General features: G+C 41.3%; 1 protein-coding gene and 1 long non-coding RNA gene across 12 annotated transcripts in view; both read left to right on the top strand.

Annotated features, from left to right (window-relative positions):
- Positions 1–11,127, top strand: part of LOC129632187 (uncharacterized) — a 41,768-nt gene extending 30,641 nt beyond the window's left edge. For all 4 annotated transcript variants that reach the window (XR_008704392.1, XR_008704393.1, XR_008704394.1 and 1 more), the window contains 2 exons: positions 9,161–9,274; positions 10,767–11,127. This is a non-coding gene — a long non-coding RNA (uncharacterized LOC129632187). The remainder of the gene's footprint in view (positions 1–9,160; positions 9,275–10,766) is intronic.
- The window catches only part of FTO (FTO alpha-ketoglutarate dependent dioxygenase), a 422,823-nt gene that overhangs the window by 30,828 nt on the left and 373,317 nt on the right, over positions 1–18,678 (top strand). The gene's annotated exons all lie outside the window — the stretch shown is intronic.

An 18,678-nucleotide genomic window follows, 5' to 3' on the forward strand; every position in this document is an offset into this window, starting at 1 on the left:
AAGGAAGATAGCACTAAATTTAGTATCTAGTTCAGTCGATAAGTAAACTTTATAATATATCTAATCCATACATGTATCTTTACATTTTCCAGCTGACACTGTAAAGAGTTGTCATGCATTAAAAAAAAATTATATTAGAAGCATTTTAATGCCAAAGCATGGTAGATCCTTCATATGTCTATAATAGTTAAGCAGTTCCTTATTGTTGACCATTTAGCTTATTTCATTTACTTTTATTAACATAAATAATGCTGTGTTCAGATGTCTTTAGGTGCATTATTTATTTTTTTTTTTAATGAATACATTTCTAGAAACTGTGAACAATTAGGTCAAAAGATTGTGCCATTTTTTAAGGCCCTTTGATGCATATTACCAAATTACCTTCTGGAAAAGGTGTATAAATCATTGTCAAGATAGGCTGTAAAAAGTATTGAATATCTTCTTTGTGCCAGTGTGTTTCTTAGATTAGGAGAAGGGGACGACAAAGGATGAGATGGCTAGATAGCATCACTGACTCAATGGACATGAATTTGAGCAAACTAGGAAATAGAGGTGGAGAAGGCAATGGCACCCCACTCCAGTACTCTTGCCTGGAGAATCCCATGGATGGAGGAGTCAGGTAGGCTGCGGTCCATGGGGTCACTAAGAGTCGGACACGACTGAGTGACTTCCCTTTCACTTTTCACTTTCATGCATTGGAGAAGGAAATGGCAACCCACTCCAGTGTTCTTGCCTAGAGAATCCCAGGGACGGGGGAGCCTGGTGGGCTGCCATCTATGGGGTTGCACAGAGTCGGACACGACTGAAGTGACTTAGCAGGAAATAGAGGAGGACTGAGGAGCCTGGCTGGCTACAGTCCTTGGGACTGCAGAGAGTCAGACATGACTTAGTGACTGAACAACAAGAGGAGTGTTCCGTATGGCTATTAAGAGGAGACAAAAGAAGAGAGAGAATGGAAAAAACAAACCGCAGATCTCAAGTTTTGCCCTTTTCAAATGGTATATGGTCTTCCCAGGTGGAGCTAGCCGTAAAGAACCCACCTGCTGATGCAGGAGATGCAAGAGACACGGGTTTGATCCCTGGGTCGTGAAGATCCTTTGGAGGAGGAAATGGCAACCCACTCCAGTATTCTCGCCTGAAGAATACCACAGGCAGAGGAGCCCGGTGGGCTATAGTCCATGGGGCCGCAAAAAGTCAGACACGACTGAAGTGAGTGAAGCATGGTCTCTGGTGCATGATTTGCAACCTGTGTCCTGGGCACCTCTAGGACTCTGCTCCAGGAGGTGGAGGCCTGCGAATGGCTTGGCTTCTTTTTATGTATTTTTTAGATGTTTATACTTTTGAAGAAGATTTCTTTCGAATTAATGGTTCAAAATGTTAAAAAAATTTGAAAGCTATGAATTAGCAGCTAAGTTCACTAGTACTATTTTCAGATGAGTGATTCAAAATGTATCTGATTCTTCGCTCTGCTTTTTTGTTTGAGAAACCAGTATCCTGATTCACTTTTGCTTTCTTAAAGGAACCATCTTACCTGCCCAAAGGAAAGAGGAATAACCTTCTGAGTTAGGGTCTCTCCTGCGCTTCACAGCTTTCTCTTGGATTACCTGGTAGATAGATGTCTGTGTGGTTAAGGCCGCGTGGTGTCAGATCACTTCCTGGTTCCAACTTAAGAGGAGACACTGTGAAATCTCTTATTTTAGGTGAGGGAGAGGTTAAGGCACCTTAAGGGCATGGACTTCTTATCTTGCTTTTATTAGCAGTGGTGTCAACATGCACTAAAGTGTGATGACCTCCCCTCCTTTCTGATAAAAGGAAGATGACCTGCCTGGCCTGGATGGAGAGACAGGTGCCTGAGGCACGTTGTCACCTCTCATACCAACAGCAAGCATTAAAACAAACAGAAAGGCCGGCAGATTTCTGTTTATCCACGGAAATGTTTGACATTTTTGGCTTCCCATGAAATGTGCTGGGTCCAGGGGAAGAGGGAATAATGTTATGGTGGAAGGAAGGAATGAACGAGGGAAGAAAGGAGTCTGGCTTCTTAAAAGAGATTTGAGGACTCAGAGGGGCTCCAGTCACAACCCTGTAATAGTCTGTTGGCAGAGTGTGTGTGTGTGTGTGTGTGTGTATGTGTGTTATTTGCTCAGTTGTGTCTGACTCTTTGCAACCCCATGGACTGTAGAGGAGTCTGACAGTCTCCTCTCTGTCCATGGAATTCTCCAGGCAAGAATACTGGAGTTGGAGTTACCATTCCCTTCTCCAGGGGATCTTCCCTACCCAGGGATCAAACCTGGGTCTCCCGCATTGCAGGCAGGTTCTTTACCGTCTAAACCACCAGGGAAGCCCATTGGCAGAGTCCTCAGACTCAGACCCTAGAGGGAGCTCATCTTTCAGAGTTTTATTTAATCTTCATTTGTATGGCACCAACATTGCTTGGCTGAAACTTCTCTACAGGTGAACTTAATTAATACAGGGCTACTGTAGAGTTTATACCTAGAGGAGATGCGCATTTGGAAAACTAGAGAATTAGCCACTCCTAAGTGAAGGAGATTTTTTCTCCTCAGTTAGATGTATTTTCCTGATGGGTTTGAAGACAGAATCTGAGAACTCTTAGAAAAAGCTGTAGCTATTTTGAGACATTTGATGTAATTTAAGGCTTTTTTTCAAGACAGTCATGGTGTGGTTTAACCAGTCATCTTGAAATATGAGTCATATGGAGATGACACAAGAAGTGATATGTGGCACTTGTAGGTGTCTTGGGAAAAGGTTGGGTTTGTCTCCTGTCTACCATGGCAGCACTCTTGAGGTATCACTAATAGTGTTGTATAAGGATTTCCTCTAGAACTTTAAATCTTAAAATGAAACTTACTTTAGCCAGAACAAAAGAGTTTTGTATTCATGGAAAACTGATTGGAAAGAAGCTGGAAAGCACACACCAGTAGCAGCAATGAAGCATACAGTACTTGAGCCACATAATAGAAGCATGCGGGTTCCACACATTGAAGGTATTTTTGGAAGTTTGTTTATTTTCCTAATTTGAATCAACTCATGACAAAACATTTTTTAAAAAGTGTACAGAATGGAAAAATGCTAAAAAAGCCTTTTTTTTGGGGGGGGGGGAGGTGGTGGTGGTTAGTGGTATTACCAGATCAAGTCTAACAGTGAAGATCCCTGCCTGACCTTTTCTTTCTCCTTAGTTTTGAACATCATTTGTAAGTGGTAAAAAAACTGAATAGTACCACAACTTCAGATTCTTGATTTCTGCTCTGTTTATTTAGGTTTCTTATGAATAAGAGATTGAATCTCTTTATTTTTTTAAAGGAAGTTATTTGTAATCATAGCCCTGTCTGTTCTGTTCTGCATGTTATGAACCTTCCATACAAAATTTGAGAGCAATAGACATTCTCTGGTGATGTTGGGGCTTTTAAATGTTTCCAAAATTCAGTTCTTTCCCCCTGGAATAGATGAGCTTGGTGTTCACTTGATTGCAAATCCCATATGTATACAACTCAGTTTGAGTGGTCAATATCACATTCGAGGAGATGTACATTAACAAGTTTTGTGCATCTACTTAGTATGAATTTGAAAACTTTGACTTCAAGTAACAGAATTTCTATCTAACAGTGTGTTAAACAGGACTCGTTACACATCATAAGCTGTCTAAAAGAAGGAACGTCTTCTGGAGCAGTGGCTTAGTAATATAACCAAGGATGCTGGTACTTTCTATTTTCTGCTCTCCATCTTTAGCACAGGGGCTTTTTGATCTGTTGGCTTAACCTCGTGATCACAAGATTCCATTCATCGTGTCCTCATGTAACTGTTCAAGGCTGGAAGAGGGTGGGAAGATAAAGGGGGGTTTTATATTTGGTGGAAAACCTTTCCCACAAAGCTGCTAGCAGACTTTTCATTATGCCTTTTTGGCCAGTGCTGGATTGCTTGACCATTCCCGTTGCAGAGGAGGCTGGGGAATCTAGGATCTAGCAGAAGTGAATGATATTTCCATGTGTTATGGGTGAATGTTTGTGTCCCCTCAAAACTTATTTGTTGAAACCCTAACCTCCAATGTGATGGTACTTGGAAATGGGGTTTGGGGGAGGTAATTAGGGTCAGATGAGGTCATGAGGTGGGATTAGTGCCCTCATAAGAAGTGATACCAGAAAGCTCACTTTTTCTCTGTGCACACACAGAGAAAAGGTCATATGAGCATACAGTGAGATGGGGCTGCCCACAAGCCAAGAGAAGAAGTCTCAGAATTAAACCTACTTTGTCAGCACCTCTGTCTTGGACTTCCCAGTCTCCAGAACGCTAAGCAATAAACTTCGGCTAAGCCACCCAGTCTGTGGTGTTTTGTTATGACTGCCCGTGCTGACTAAGATGCCATCCCTGGGTTGGAACACTCACAATCCATTCTGTGGAGTTGTGCTCATTGCGCCTTTGTTGAGGTCAAAGAGAAGGAAGAGCTGATGAGTAAGCAGGCATGGTTTCTGCCACACTCAATTAACGTATGAGTGGGAAAGAGATTTTTATCTTTTATTCTGGAATGACCAAGCAGTGTAGCCTTAGCTTCTGTATGTATACAAAATAATATATATGTGTATGATATAACCTTTTGGGACAAATACATATAAAACGGATTGGAAATTGGTATCAATCATGCAGCAAGTTTAACTGGCACTTTCAGTTAAGCTGTTGTGAGTTGCTGGTCAAAGCTGAGGATCTTGTAGTGAATAAGATGGACAGCCCCCAAACTCAAAAGGTTGGTAGACCAGTAGGATAGAGAGATTAGGGAGTAGTTTCAGCACAGTGGCATTAGTGCTCAGAATGGGGGACAGCACCATTTCCTCTGCACTGAGTGGATATCAGTGGACACAGACTCAGGGGTCAGGGAGGGGTCTCTTGGAGGAGGTGACATCCTCACCCGAGTCCTGAGATGCAGGAGCCAGTTCTTCTCAGAAACTGATGAACTGACCACCCTTTTTACTTAGGTTCTCCTGCAAATCAAGGCACAAGCAAGTCAGCTCTTCTATGGATGTAGTGGCTGTTGTATCAGCAGCTCTGGAGGTAGTGTAGCACAGTGGAAATACTATTGCCTTTGAAGCCAGACGGATAAAGGATTCTGCCTTCAACTAGCTGTGTAAGAACCTGGGTTTCCCTAAGCCTCAGTTGCTATTGTATAAAATGGAGTTGATATGTCTCTATGCAGATGCCATACGTAGTAGAAATAGCAAGTGCTATTAGTGCACTTAATATTTGCAAGACACTTTTCTAGTCACTTTATCTCCCTTGATACACATGGTATCCCTATGAAATAGGCATTTTAATTACCACTGTTTTACAGATGAAGAAACTGGGGACAGAGAAATTAAATCGTGTGCTTGAAGATCTCTAGCTAGTACTGGTAGAGCTGGATTTGAACACAGGCTGGCTGGCCCCTGAATCCATGCTGTATGTTGTGCTGAGAAAAGTCAGCTGCACTCGTTCAGTACTCTGGCCTATTAGATAAAACCAGATCAAACTCCTAGCTTAGTGGCAATTAGTAATTTCTGCCCTTACCCATGCCTGGAAAATCCCATGGGCAGAGGAGCCTGGTAGGCTGCAGTCCATGGGGTCGCTAAGAGTCGGACACGACTGAGTGACTTCACTTTCACTTTTTACTTTCATGCATTGGAGAAGGAAATGGCAACCCACTCCAGTGTTCTTGCCTGGAGAATCCTAGGGACGGGGGAGCCTGTTGGGCTGCCGTCTATGGGGTCGCACAGAGTTGGACACGACTGAAGCGACTTAGCAGCAGCAGCAGCAGCAGCCCTTATCGAAGTCAGTATCGCTTTCTTTCCAAAAGTCTTGGGTTATCATTCCTTTCCCTCCCCATCTATCTTCAGCCTGTGACTGTCTTTCAGTTTATTAGCAGCTCTAAAATCTGACCCCTGCTCATTCCTTCTGACTCTGCTCTAGTTTAAATGATGTCAAAATGATGACATGGTTGGATGGCGTCATTGACTCAGTGGACATGACTTTGTGCAAACTCCGGGAGATTAGTGAAGGACAGGGAAGCCTGGTGTGCTGCCCTCCATGGGGTCACAAAAAGTCAGACATGACTTAGTGACTAAACAAAAGAAATTTTAACAGCTTCTGAGCTGTTTTATTTTTTTTTTGGCCATTCTCCTTTCCTTCTTTTCCACATGCATCCTCTGTCCTTGCCAGTGTATCTTTTACTTAGCTAACAGAACGGATTTTCTTACTGTTTGACTGTGGTCTTAATTCTCTGTAGATCTTAGTTAAATGCATTGCTGTTGACTGTAGGATAAAGTCCAAGTGCCACAGATGCATGCATGCTCTTATTAATATTTCCAGACCACTATCTAACTTAACCTTCCCCTCCTGGCTCTAGCCCTCTCTGCCTCCCCGCTTCCAGGCGTATCTATTTACTCTGTATTTTGTTCATCCCTGCAATCCACTGTTTTCCTTCCCTGGAGTTCATCTGGGGGGAGAATCGTGCATCTTCTCAAGATTTACTTCGAAAGTTTCTGCCTCTGTAAATCCTTCCTTCCATTGTGCCCACTTGGGTTTAGTTTGGTTTCTGATCACTTAGGACTTCTCTGTTGCACTGGTGTCGTCGGTGGCTCTTTGATGGTGAGTTCTGGAGAGCCAGGACCTCGTCCGCATGTGTTGCTACAACACACAGCACCGTGCAGTTTTTGCCAAGAGGAGGGCTGTGCTAACACTTACAGAAGGGTTGATATGATGTCCTGAGAATATATTTTTCATTTTGTACAATGGCTGTATTTTACTTCTTTCTCAGTGTGAAAGAGATTCATATGTGTACACACACACACATACACATGTGCACACACACCACATGTGCGTGAGAGTGCTCCTTCTTATCTAACAGCAATCCCCAGGCTCCTCTGTCCATGGGGATTCTCCAGGCAAAAATACTGGAGCGAGTTGACATGTTCCTCCTCCGGGGATCTTCCTGACCCAGGGATTGAACCCAGGTCTCCCTTGCAGGCAGATTCTTTACCGTCAGAGCCACCAGGAAAGCCCTGATTTTCCCTGTGTGGTACTTTCTAGGGCAGAATGTTGTTTCTCTTAGTTTGACTTTATGAGCAAAGAATGTGTGTCCTCGATGATATCTGTACCATTTTGCATGTACTTTTTCCAATAATTATTTTTACTTTTTCATCATATTAATAATCATATGTAAAATATAATCACATTGTGCAGAGGGATTATGGGGCTTCTCTGGTAGCTCAGTGGTAGAGAATCTGCCTGCCAACACAGGAGACATGATCCCTGGGTCGGGAATATCTCCTGAAGTAGGAAATGGCAACCCACTCTAGTATTTTCGCCTGGGAAATTCCATGGACAGAGAATCCTGGCGGCCTATAGTTCATGGGGTGGCAGAGTTGGACCTGATTTAGTGAATAAACAATAACAACAGGGATTATGATGGAAAATAAATGACATCTCTCCCCTTTATTCCTCCCCAGCTGCCCACTTAGAGATGACTATTCTTTTCAAAGAAAAAGAACTTTGTTGACATATAATTTGCATATGTGCAGTTTGCCCATTTAAAGTATACAATTCAGTGTTCATGGTTTTTTTTTTTTCTTTTTTGCCTATTCACAAGATCGTGGGACTATCGCCACTGAAATCTAACTTTAGAACATTTTTTTCACCTCTAAAATAAGCCCTGTACCCATGTGTTGTCATTCCCCATTCACTTTTCCAACTACCCACCCTCATCTCTGTCTGCGAGTGCTCAGTCATGTCCAACTCCTGTAATTCCATGGACTGCAGCCTGTTGGGTTGCTATTTTCTCCTCCTGGGAATCTTCCTGACCCAGGGATCGAACCTGCATCTCCAGCATCTCCTGCATTGGCAGGCAGATTCTTTAACACTGAGCCACGTGGGAATCTATTTTCTCTGTTTATAGATTTGCCTATTAGAGACATTGCATATAAGTGGAATCGTAAAGTACGTGGTTTCTTGTGACTGGCGGCTTTTACTTAACATAATCTGTATGTTTTCATCATTTGTCCATGGTGTAGAATGTGTGAATACTTCATTTTTCTTTTATGGCTGAATAATGTTCCATTTATGGATAAAGCACATTTTATTTACCCATCCATCACTTGACAGACATTTGTTGTTTTAACTTTTTGGCTATTATGAATAATGCTGCTATAAACACTTGTGAACAAGATTTTGTATAGATGGGTTTTCATTTCTTTTGGGTATATACCCAGGAGTGGAATTACTGAGTTATGTGGTAACTCTATGTTTAAACTTTTGAAGAACTGCTACACTGTTTTCCAAAGCAACTGTACCGTATTACATCCCCACAGCAATGTAAAAAAGGTTCTAATTTCTTTGCACACCCTTGCCAACACTTGTGTGTTCGAGTGTTAGTCCCTCAGTGGTGTCTGACTGTTTGTGACCCCATGGACTGTAGCCCGTCAGGCTTCTCTGTCCTTAGGATCCTCCAGGCAAGAGTACTAGAGTGGATTGCTATTTCCTCCTCCGGGGATCTTCCTGGTCCAGGGTTTGAGCCCAGGTCTCCGGCATTGTAGGCAGATTCTTTACTGTCTGAGCCATTAGGGAAGCCCTGCTGTCAATTTTTTATCTCTTTCAATTTAATTCCCATAATCCTGTGAGTTAGCTAAAGAAAAATATTCTTGCTGTTATTTTATAGGTGAAAACTGCAAGTCAAAGGACTGATGAAATGAGATGCCTACTTTGTGTGTGAATAGAAGGGAGGAAGAGACATGGATAGTTCAAAACATCTAATCATCCAAAAGAAATTTAGATGATTAGATGATTAGATGAATTAGCTACTTCTGGTGGGGGTCACATTTCCCATCCCTTCTCTCTTTCTCTCTCTTTTTTTTTATCACTATGGTTGTATTTTTTTGCCTGTGTTAAAAAAAATTGAGGTGTAATTTACATGACATAAAATTCGCCATTTTAAAGTCTATGAGGTGACAGCTATTATTCCTGCCTATTTCTTAGTGTTTCTTTTTTTTAATTTATTTTTAATTGAAGAAAAATTGCTTTGCAATGTTGTATTGGTTTCTGCATTACAACAATGCAAGTTAGTGTTTCTAACAGTTGTCTAGAAAAAATTTACATGTGGTTAAAAATACCTTTTCTATGTTAGAAAAGAGGGAGAAATACAAAGTTTGATCTCTGGGGAGCCATCCTTGATGTACAGAAGGGACAAGCATAGAAAGACCAGAAAGCAAATAAAAGTCATCTGCTTTGAAGAAGTAAGGTAATTATGTTGACTTTCTTCCATACTTTATATAGTGCCTTTTCAAAATTAGAGGGAGATGCCGGCCTTGTGTTCTGACATGAATATTTAGCAGTGTCATCTGTAACCCCTAGGATCATCTGGTAAATGTTAACAAGAAGCACCAGAACTTGTGTTTTCCCTGTCTTATTGTTTTTCTACAGGAATGATGACAGCTAGAATGGCTTTATGACATAATGCCTACAAAGCTGAGTGTTACCCATGTAGTTACCTGGGTTGGCGTAGAGTGTATTTTTACAAGCTGGACATAGTGACTAGATATCATCAGTGACATCAGTTTTGTCGTCCTGAAGAGTTTTACATACAATTAATTGGACCAAAATTACAAAGGAGAATTTTTATCATAAATTATGTTTCCGTGTTATGCTTCTGCTCAGTGACTATTTTCTGAAGTTGTGAAGCTTCTGACATACATATGGGATTAAAAAAGTGCTTTGTGTTGTATTTTCAGGCTTTCTTGTGTTTCTGGTCAGCGTGGCAGAGTTTTATTTTTTATGGGCACATGTCATGCTCGGTTCCCCAGTCTGTCTCAAGTCTACATCTCATGTCACTTCTTTGTATGATAGATACTTTGTGTCCACTTTGGAGAATCATTAGGGCCACTGAAAATGTTATCTCTGGCTTAGTTAACAGTTTTTATTGCTCATCTGGTGATAGCCAGGTCAACAGACTTTTTCAGTGCATTTCCCAAGTCCCTGTATCACCCAAGAAACATTTTTTCCCTTTCTCTCACCTCATATGAACAAAATTTCACTGCATGTTCTAATTATAAAAATGATGGTAGGGACTTGCCTGGTGGTCCAGTGGTTGAGACCTCACCTTCCACGGCAAGGGGTGCGGGTTTGCTCCCTGATTGAGAAGCTAAGATCCCACATGCCTCAAGGCCCAAAAAAACCAAAACATGAAATAGAAGCAATATTGTAACAAATTCAGTAAAGACTTTAAAAATCGTCCACATCAAAAAAATCTTTTAAAGAAAAATATTAGAAAAAAATGGTGGCATATTCAGACAGTGCTGAAAGTTTCAAGAAGAAAGCACAAGTCTTCCTTTAGTCTTCCTCCCCAGACAAGCATATTCGCTGACGCTGATTTGGACTGTAATGGGGGTGAGTCACCTATGGCCTGTGGACCAGAGCTGGCTCGCCACGTTTTTGTATAGCCCCTGAGCTAAGAATGGAATTCACATTTTTAAATGGTTGGGGAAAAAATGAAAAGAAGCATAATATTTCATTACATGTGAAAATAATGTGAAATTTACAATTTAGTTTCCTCATATAAAGCCTTCTCAGCTTCCCTGCGTGTCCAAAGCAGAGGGTGCATGTTTGATCCCTGTTCAAGGAACTAAAATCCCACGTGCCATGGGGGCTTGGCCAAAAAATGAAAGAAACAGAAAAAGCCTTCTTGGAACACAGCCGTGCTCATTCATGTTCCTATTTTATGTGCCTTCTCTCAGGTGACGGCAGGGTTGAGAGTTGAGCTGCTGTGACAAACGGGCAGCCTCCAAAGCCTGAAGTATTTACTGTCTGGTCCTTTACAGAAAAATATTTGCTGACCTCTGATCTCTGACCTTCAAGACTTTTTTCCTGTGCCTTTGTGTGAATATTTGTGTAGTTTTTAAACAATGCGGCCATTCTGTGTGCTTTTGTAATCTACCCTTTGACCGCATATTATGTTGACCAGTAACTTCTGTTGAGTTCCTTTTTTGTTTTTATTCCATTGAATTAAAATCTGAGAACCACTGCTTTCCGTTTTATGTTTGTATTATGTAAGCCCATTAGGTGTTACCTGGGAATAATAATAAAATAACAATAGTACTTAATGTGTCACTTAAGATTTATTTTAATTGTTTAATGAAATAAAAGTTTTTTTTTTTTTTCCCCTCTCAACTATGAGATAGGTGGTGGTGGACCAGCCTTTGAAAGTCATGAGCACCCAGCATCTCTTATCATCCTGTTTTGCCATTCTAAGCATATCATCTCATTGAAAGATGGTGAATAGATTCTGTCATTGCTGTATAACAGATTACCAAAGTGTAATGTCTTAAAGCAACAAATATTTATTCTCTTACAGTTATACTTCTGTGGATCAGGAATCCAGACCCATCTTAGCAGGGTACCCCGGGCTCAGGGTCTCTCATAATGTGGCACTCAAGATGCTGGCTGGGACTGCAGTTATTTTCAGATTTGACTAGGGTTGGAGGGGCTCTGTTTTCAAGGTCACTCTCCAGGCCATTGGCACAATAGTAAACTTGCAGGTCAATTTCATCAACCGGGACAGTGCCACATGGCTGCTCCAGCTGTGAGGAAGTCTGGGGTAGCCACCTTTTTGGATGTGCCCATTGTTGCCTACATCAAAATCAGGATTTTGTTAATAAGAAAAATTGTCAGAATAGGTACTAGGTGGGCAAAAGATGGTATCTGCCATGTTGTTGTTGTATAGTCTCTAAGTTGTGTCCAACTCTTTGCAAACCCATGGACTGTAGCCCACCAGGCCTCTCTGTCTGTGGGATTTCCTAGGCAAGAATACTGGAGTGGGTTGCCATTTCCTTCTCCAGGAGATCTTCCTGACCCAGGGATGGAACCCACGTCTCCTGTGTCTCCTGCATTGGTAGGTAGATTCTTTATCACTGAGCCACCAGGAAAGCCCAGGTATCTACTACACTGGCTTTGTAAAGTAGTTTGAAGAGTTCAGTGAAGTAACAACCTAAGCCCTCGTCTGATTTATAATATACATTCAAACACTAGCTATGTTTTTTGTTACTCCTTATCAATTGTATAGTTTTGAAGTTTGTGGATATAGCAGGATCTTTGTACAGTTCTATTAAAAAAATAGTATAGAAAGAAGAAAACAAACATTTATTGAGTACTTTATGTATGCACTAGTACGTGCATTTTATGAATATGAAGTGAAGTAAAAGTCGCTCAGTCGTGTCCGACTCTTTGTGACCCCATGGATCATACAGTCCGTGGAATTCTCCAGGCTGGAATACTGGAGTGGGTAGCCATTCCCTTCCCCAGGGGATCTTCCCAACCCGGGGATCAAACCCAGGTCTCCCACATTGCAGGCGGATTTTTTTATCCAGTTGAGCCACAAGGGAAGCCCTGTGTGTGAATATATATTCATACATATTATCTCATTTAATCTTCATAAAAATGGGTATTATTTGTAAAAATAAATGGGTATTATTTGTAAAAATAGATGAGGAAACTAAGGCCCGATAATATTAAGTAAATTGTTTCAGGAGCATATCCCACTGGTGTGCCTGGAATGGATTCTTGCTTGTGGAGAGAATGGTTCCCTTAGTCCTTGGAGTGGGTTAGTAGAGAGTTTGAACTTTGGCCCCAGCATCTCTTCTGATTACTCCAATGTGGTCTGCAAATTTTATAATTTTCTACATGCTTCATGATGTGGAAGAGGTTAGAAAGTATTGTTCAGTCAACGAGCACTTGGCAGAGCTGGAATTTGAACCCAGGTGTGTATAACTCCAGAGCTTCCCAGATGCTGCTAGTGGTAAAGAACCTGCCTGCCGTTGCAGGAGACCATGAGGTGGCCAAAGTACTGGAGTTTCAGCTTTAGCATCATACCTTCACATGCTAAAAAAGAGGTTTTTTTGGATTATAAAGTTGTTTGATATTATTTGCTGTTTAACTGTAGTCTGAATGGAAATTCACTTGGCCACTAGGTGTCTCCTTTCAGTTTTGCCCCTTCTGTTGCCACACTCTTAGAAGGAACCCGAAATGGATGTAAGGGAGATTAGACAATGAGAACATTTAAGAAATGAATGGAACCTGCTCTCTGATGATCCCAAGTGCCTATTTTAAGAAATTAATTTTTTGGAGCATGGTTGCTTTGCAGTGTTGTATTAATTTCTGCTGCTGCTGCAGCTAAGTTGCTTCAGCCATGTCCGACTCTGTGCCACCCCATAGACGGCAGCCCACCAAGTTCCCCCGTCCATGGGATTTTCCAGGCAAGAGTACTGGAGTGGGGTGCCAGTGCCTTCTCCGGTATTAGTTTCTACAGCAAAGTGAATCAGCTATACCTAATATCCCCTCCTTTTTGAACTTCCTTCTTATTCAGGTGATCCCAGATGCCTTTTTTAACCGTTTCCTCTTTACTTCTGTTCGTCTTTGCTCGCAGACTGATATTTAGGTAATAGCTTAATTCTCTGGAAGCTGAGATGAGTCTTTGATATGTGTTTCTCATTTATAAAAGTAGTGAAGTGGAGGAAAAGAACTTCTGTGCTTATCTAGATAATGTTAGGTAATAATTGTAACAAGTTTGCAGAACATTTTAGGAGTGATTTTAATATCATGGGAATACTTGTGTTACCAGGCAAATGATAATTGCATTATTAATATCAATTCCCCTTATTCTTTAATATAATAATACTGGCTGTCACTTAACATATACTATCTTCTGTAATCCTTGCAGGGATCCTACATGGATGCTATTTTCCTCCAGATTTTATAGATGAGGACAATGAAGCTTAGAGAAACTGGTTAATCTGCTCCAAGTTAAATAGAGCTTGGTTACTTTCAAGCTTTTTACGCTCCTCCATTTTGTTGTTGATGTTTAGCTGCTAAGTGGTGTCTGATCCTTTTGTGACCCCATGGACTATAGCCTGCCAGGCTCCTCTGTCCATGGGATTTCTCAGACAAAAATACTGGAGTGGGTTGCCATTTCCTTCTCCAGGGGGTCTTCCTTGACCCAGGGATCAAACTCGTTGTCTCCTGCTTGGTAGGCGGATTCTTTACCACTGAGCCACCTGGAAGCTCCCCCGATTTGAAAGTTGTTAATTGACAATAACGTCAGGGAGACTTTAACTTAAGCACTCAATTCCCATAGGATAATTCAGCAGAAAGCACTTCTGGAACCATGGTTTTGAGGGCAGAGATCCATTTTCTGCAGTTGTTTTGTAGAAGTGAGCACTGTGCTCCGGACATGGGCTCCCTTCAAGAAGGCTTCAGTCTGTTTGTAGAATTACAAATCGATACACTCAGGGATCACTTTCTGTCCCTTGCCTACAAATGCAGCAACTATTATCATAGGAACAGCCGGGCATTTGACAGCTCAGGTTCAGACCTGGAGCTTCATTAGCTGGAACCTTCTTCTTACTCAATTAGGGGCACACCGAAAAGCTGGGAATTCAGCTGGACTTAGGGTTTTCTTTTAAGACCACAGGCTGATAAGATCTCTTTTACCTGAATTTCCATTCTGCACTAATTTCCAGATTTCTCCAGTTGTCTTAAATCAGCTCATGCTAGGTGTTCCTTGGTCTCGAGTACTTTAATTGTGCATCGCTCTCCAGTTGACTCCCCACTTGGGCTGGTGGTTTCTGCGGACCACAGGAGAATGTATAACAAATATGAGATGAGAGGGCCGTGTCAGGCAGGGAGCGCTGTCTCCGGGAGGTGGGAGCTGGGAGTGGGAGCAGCCCCCAGCACTAACAGGCACACCCCCAAGCTCTGCCCCCCGACACTGTCAGCCCTCTCTCTTTGTTCCCTTTCCCGACTCACTTCCTGCCAGGGATTTGTGACATGCTTCCTAGCAGATCAAATGAGCCCCTGACACCTGATTGCCCAGTGCTTCTTGTTTACAGTTGCTTTCCAAGGGCACCTCGACAAGATGGAAGGCTTAACGCGCCGTAATTAAATTTGCATCTGCTCTGTGACAGGACTCAAAAGAGTTTTCCCCCCTCCACCTGTGAATCTCATTGTAGAGCTCCTAGTGTCTTTGACCATACAACATCTAAAAAGGCAAGATGTGGACAGGTAAACAAACATTGGTTCAGTCTACTGCCTGTCAGTATAATGATGAATACTAAATAAGGAGATCCCTTTCTTGCTTGACGTTCTACTCTTCACCTACTTGTTTAGGCAGATTTTTTAACTGGTCTTATAAATATAAGAACTGTAGATTGGAGGTGACTTTTTTTTATAAGTATTTTTAAAGGAAAACAAACATTGCTGAACAATCTGGATTGGTTTAACACCCTTTGGGTTGTACATTTCTCACAAATGCTAATGAATAATTCAGCAAGGCCAAACACAATCTGCTGGTGGTATCCAGTGTGATTCACACTCGCTAATGAATAATTCCTTTTGGCTTTTATAGAGCAGCTCTAAGGAGTGACTTCTGAGACTCAGATGGGTTATTATTGGGCTATTTGTCAGTGTCCTTGGGGCATTGTGAGCCAAAGTCCAACTTGATGACCCTCTCCACATACCTTCTCTGATTCTTCTGGGAAACAGGCAGCTCTTTCTGTCCCACCCTTTTAGCTCTCAAACATTGTTGTGAAAGAGGCAATGCTATAACAGGATTCAGCTCCATCATAATTTCACTGATGCACTTTCTTCAGTGTTTCATTCAAAGAAGTACTGAGCACCTTACTTACGAAGTACTGAGCATGGGGTTGTTTGTATACTGAAGTAACTTAGATTTTGTGCGATGTGTCCTCAAAGGGACCATAGGGTATGTAGGAGAGGCATGAGGTCGGGGGGGAAGATGCTGAGCAGCTTTTTGTCAAAATGGCCAGTTACCATTTTCTCATCATGTTCTCAGGTACGCATTTCAGTGCATATTTGCTATTGATGGTGTTGTGTGAAGGTTATATTGTGTTGGATGAGCCTGAACCTTGATTAATGTTGGAACCGCTTAAGGGATATGCTCTATAATGTGACTGCAGAAACACCTAGGTTTGCCGTCCATGTTCATTTCTGCTGCACTGAAGTTAGAAGTGTGGTATGACCGGCTTTACTAGCTTGGAGAGTGTGAGGATGGTGAACGGGGATTTACTTATCTCTGAATAGTCTATATAAGACTTCCCAGGTGGCTCAGTGGTAAAGAATCTGGCTGCTAATGCAGGAGACACAGATTTGATCCCTGGGTCGAGATAATCCCCTGGAGTAGGAAATGGCAGCCCGCTCTAGTATTCTTGCCTGGGAAATTCCATGGACAGAGGAGCCTGGCGGGCTACATAGTCCATGGGGTCACAAAGGGTCAGACACGACTGAGCAACTGAACCCACACACACAGTCCATGTATGGTATCTTAGCAGTTGTACTGCATAACTTGTAACTCTGATATCAGTGAGGCACACCCAGCCTTGGGGAGGTTATCTCTGGCATCCTGTATCTGCTTCAGCTTTTTCTGTTTAACTCCTGGTTTTTGCTCTTCTTTGTAATTGTACTGGAAGATCACAACCCCTAGCTCCTTTGCAGTTAGGTGAAATTCCATGATTAGTTTTAACCAATGAAATGAAGTAGAAGTGATAGGTATCAATTCCCGGTCAAGACGCTTAAGAGCTGGTGTGCTATTCGCATGCTTTCCCTTGCCCTGCCAGAGTGACCTTGGGGGCTGTGTGTTCCAGGCGGTGGAGTCTCCGTTAGACCGGGTTCATGAAAGACTGTGTGTAGAGCCCTCAATGGCTCGTATTGGGCAGGGAACTTGACCAAGAAAGACCTTTCTGTATTAAGTCCCTGAGACTTGGGAGTTTACCCTCAGTATAGTCTAGACCATTCTCACTAACACAGAGGATTAGTATAGGAAGAGACCTTTGTGTGTGTATGTGTGTCTTATCTAGGGCCTGGTACTTAACAAGATTCCAGTTAGCTTTGTCAAATGTATTGTCACGTGGGAATTGAAGGGTGGACTTTATTTAGGGACAGGAAAAGAGTTTATTTCATCAATTGCCAAAGCATTTGTGGGATAAAAAATAATGGTATAAACAGAGTCGTGACAATGAAAGGCTAATTAGTGAGAGGAGCCAGAGTTGAGTTGAGGCTGTTGTAACTCACATTCATGAATTTTAAGTTGTATCCAGCATGTTTAATTGGTTAAGATAGTGAACCTGTAATTTTTCTCTTTGCTTATAGTTTGTACTAGGGGTTGGCTTTTGAACTGAAAATGGTTTTTACATTTTTAAAGGATAAGCAAGGAAAAAAGAAAAGTGAGAATATTCAGTAAGGGCCATATGCGGCCCGCAGAGCCTAAAATATTTACTATGTGGCCCTTTATGGAAAAAGTTTGCTCTCCTTTGGTTTATACCCTTAAAATCTTTGCATACCATTATCAAAAAGTATCAGACATTAAAATATGAGTTCCTCGAGCATGAGAATGGAAAGGTTTTATTAATTTCTGTGTCTTTCGGCCTGTCAAGGTGCATGGAACATTGTACAAGCTCAGAACAAGTTTACTTTATTAAATTGTATGTGAAACATGGGAGTTAAGACATTTTCAAGGATAAGAACTGAGAAGAAATCATGGAATGTCATAGCTCTGAAGGAATCGAACTTTATCTCCTCTGTTCACTTGGCCGGTGACATTTCTGGATTTATTTAAACCTAATATGTGTGGACATCTATTTAATTTTCATATTATTTTCAAATAAATGCCATCTTATTTAAAATGCCATTTTAAAGATACTGACTTCTGCTCTAGCATCCAAGTATTGTTAGAGTCTTCTTGTTAACCTACCAACTGTCAATGTTTTGCTTTCTCTCTTTTGCTGTGTAACATTCATATTAAAAAAAAATTTTAATGTGAGTTTCTATCTGTTCACTCACTCATTCATTTGCTCACTCATAGATATATACCTGCAAGAGATGAAAACATATGTCCACTTAAAAAACTTACACACAAATGCACATAGTAACATTATTCATAGTAGCCAAACAATAGAAGCAACCCAAATGACTGTCAGCTGATGAATGGATACACAAAGTATTGTGTAGCTGTGTGATGGAATATTGTTTTGCAACACGAAGGTACGAGGTTACAGCATGTATAGTACAACATCAATGAACCTTGAAGGCATAACACTAAGTGAAAGCTAAGCACAAGAAAACGACATGTTATCTGATTCCATTTGTATAAAAATGACTACAGTGGGCAAATCTGTACATAACGGGAAGATTAGCAATGGCCTTGAGTAGGAGTGGGATGAGATGGGAATTGTGGGTGACTTCTAATGGGTACGAGGTTTCTTCTTGGTATGATGACAAAGTTCTAAATTTGGATTATGATGATTGTTGCAAAACTCTGTGCCTATACAGAAAATCATTGAATTGTACATTCTAAATGGGTGAATTTTATGTTATGTGACTTATATCTCAATAAAGACATTAACAGAAATTATGCAGCGATTGCTCGTTTTCTCATAATACTGCTGATTATACACCTCTTATTCAAACAACAGACAGGGCTTGACCCTCTTGTATTTTACCTTCTTGAATTAAAATCTCCTAGAAAGAAGACTGATTTATATTCAAATCCCCTTTGGCCCAGCTATTCTACTTACATGAATTTATTCCATTTCTTTACCTGTACAAAGACATATGTACAAGACTCTTCACTCGGCATTATTT

Source organism: Bubalus kerabau, chromosome 17, assembly GCF_029407905.1.
Source record: "Bubalus kerabau isolate K-KA32 ecotype Philippines breed swamp buffalo chromosome 17, PCC_UOA_SB_1v2, whole genome shotgun sequence".
Classification (NCBI taxonomy): Eukaryota; Metazoa; Chordata; class Mammalia; order Artiodactyla; family Bovidae; genus Bubalus; species Bubalus kerabau.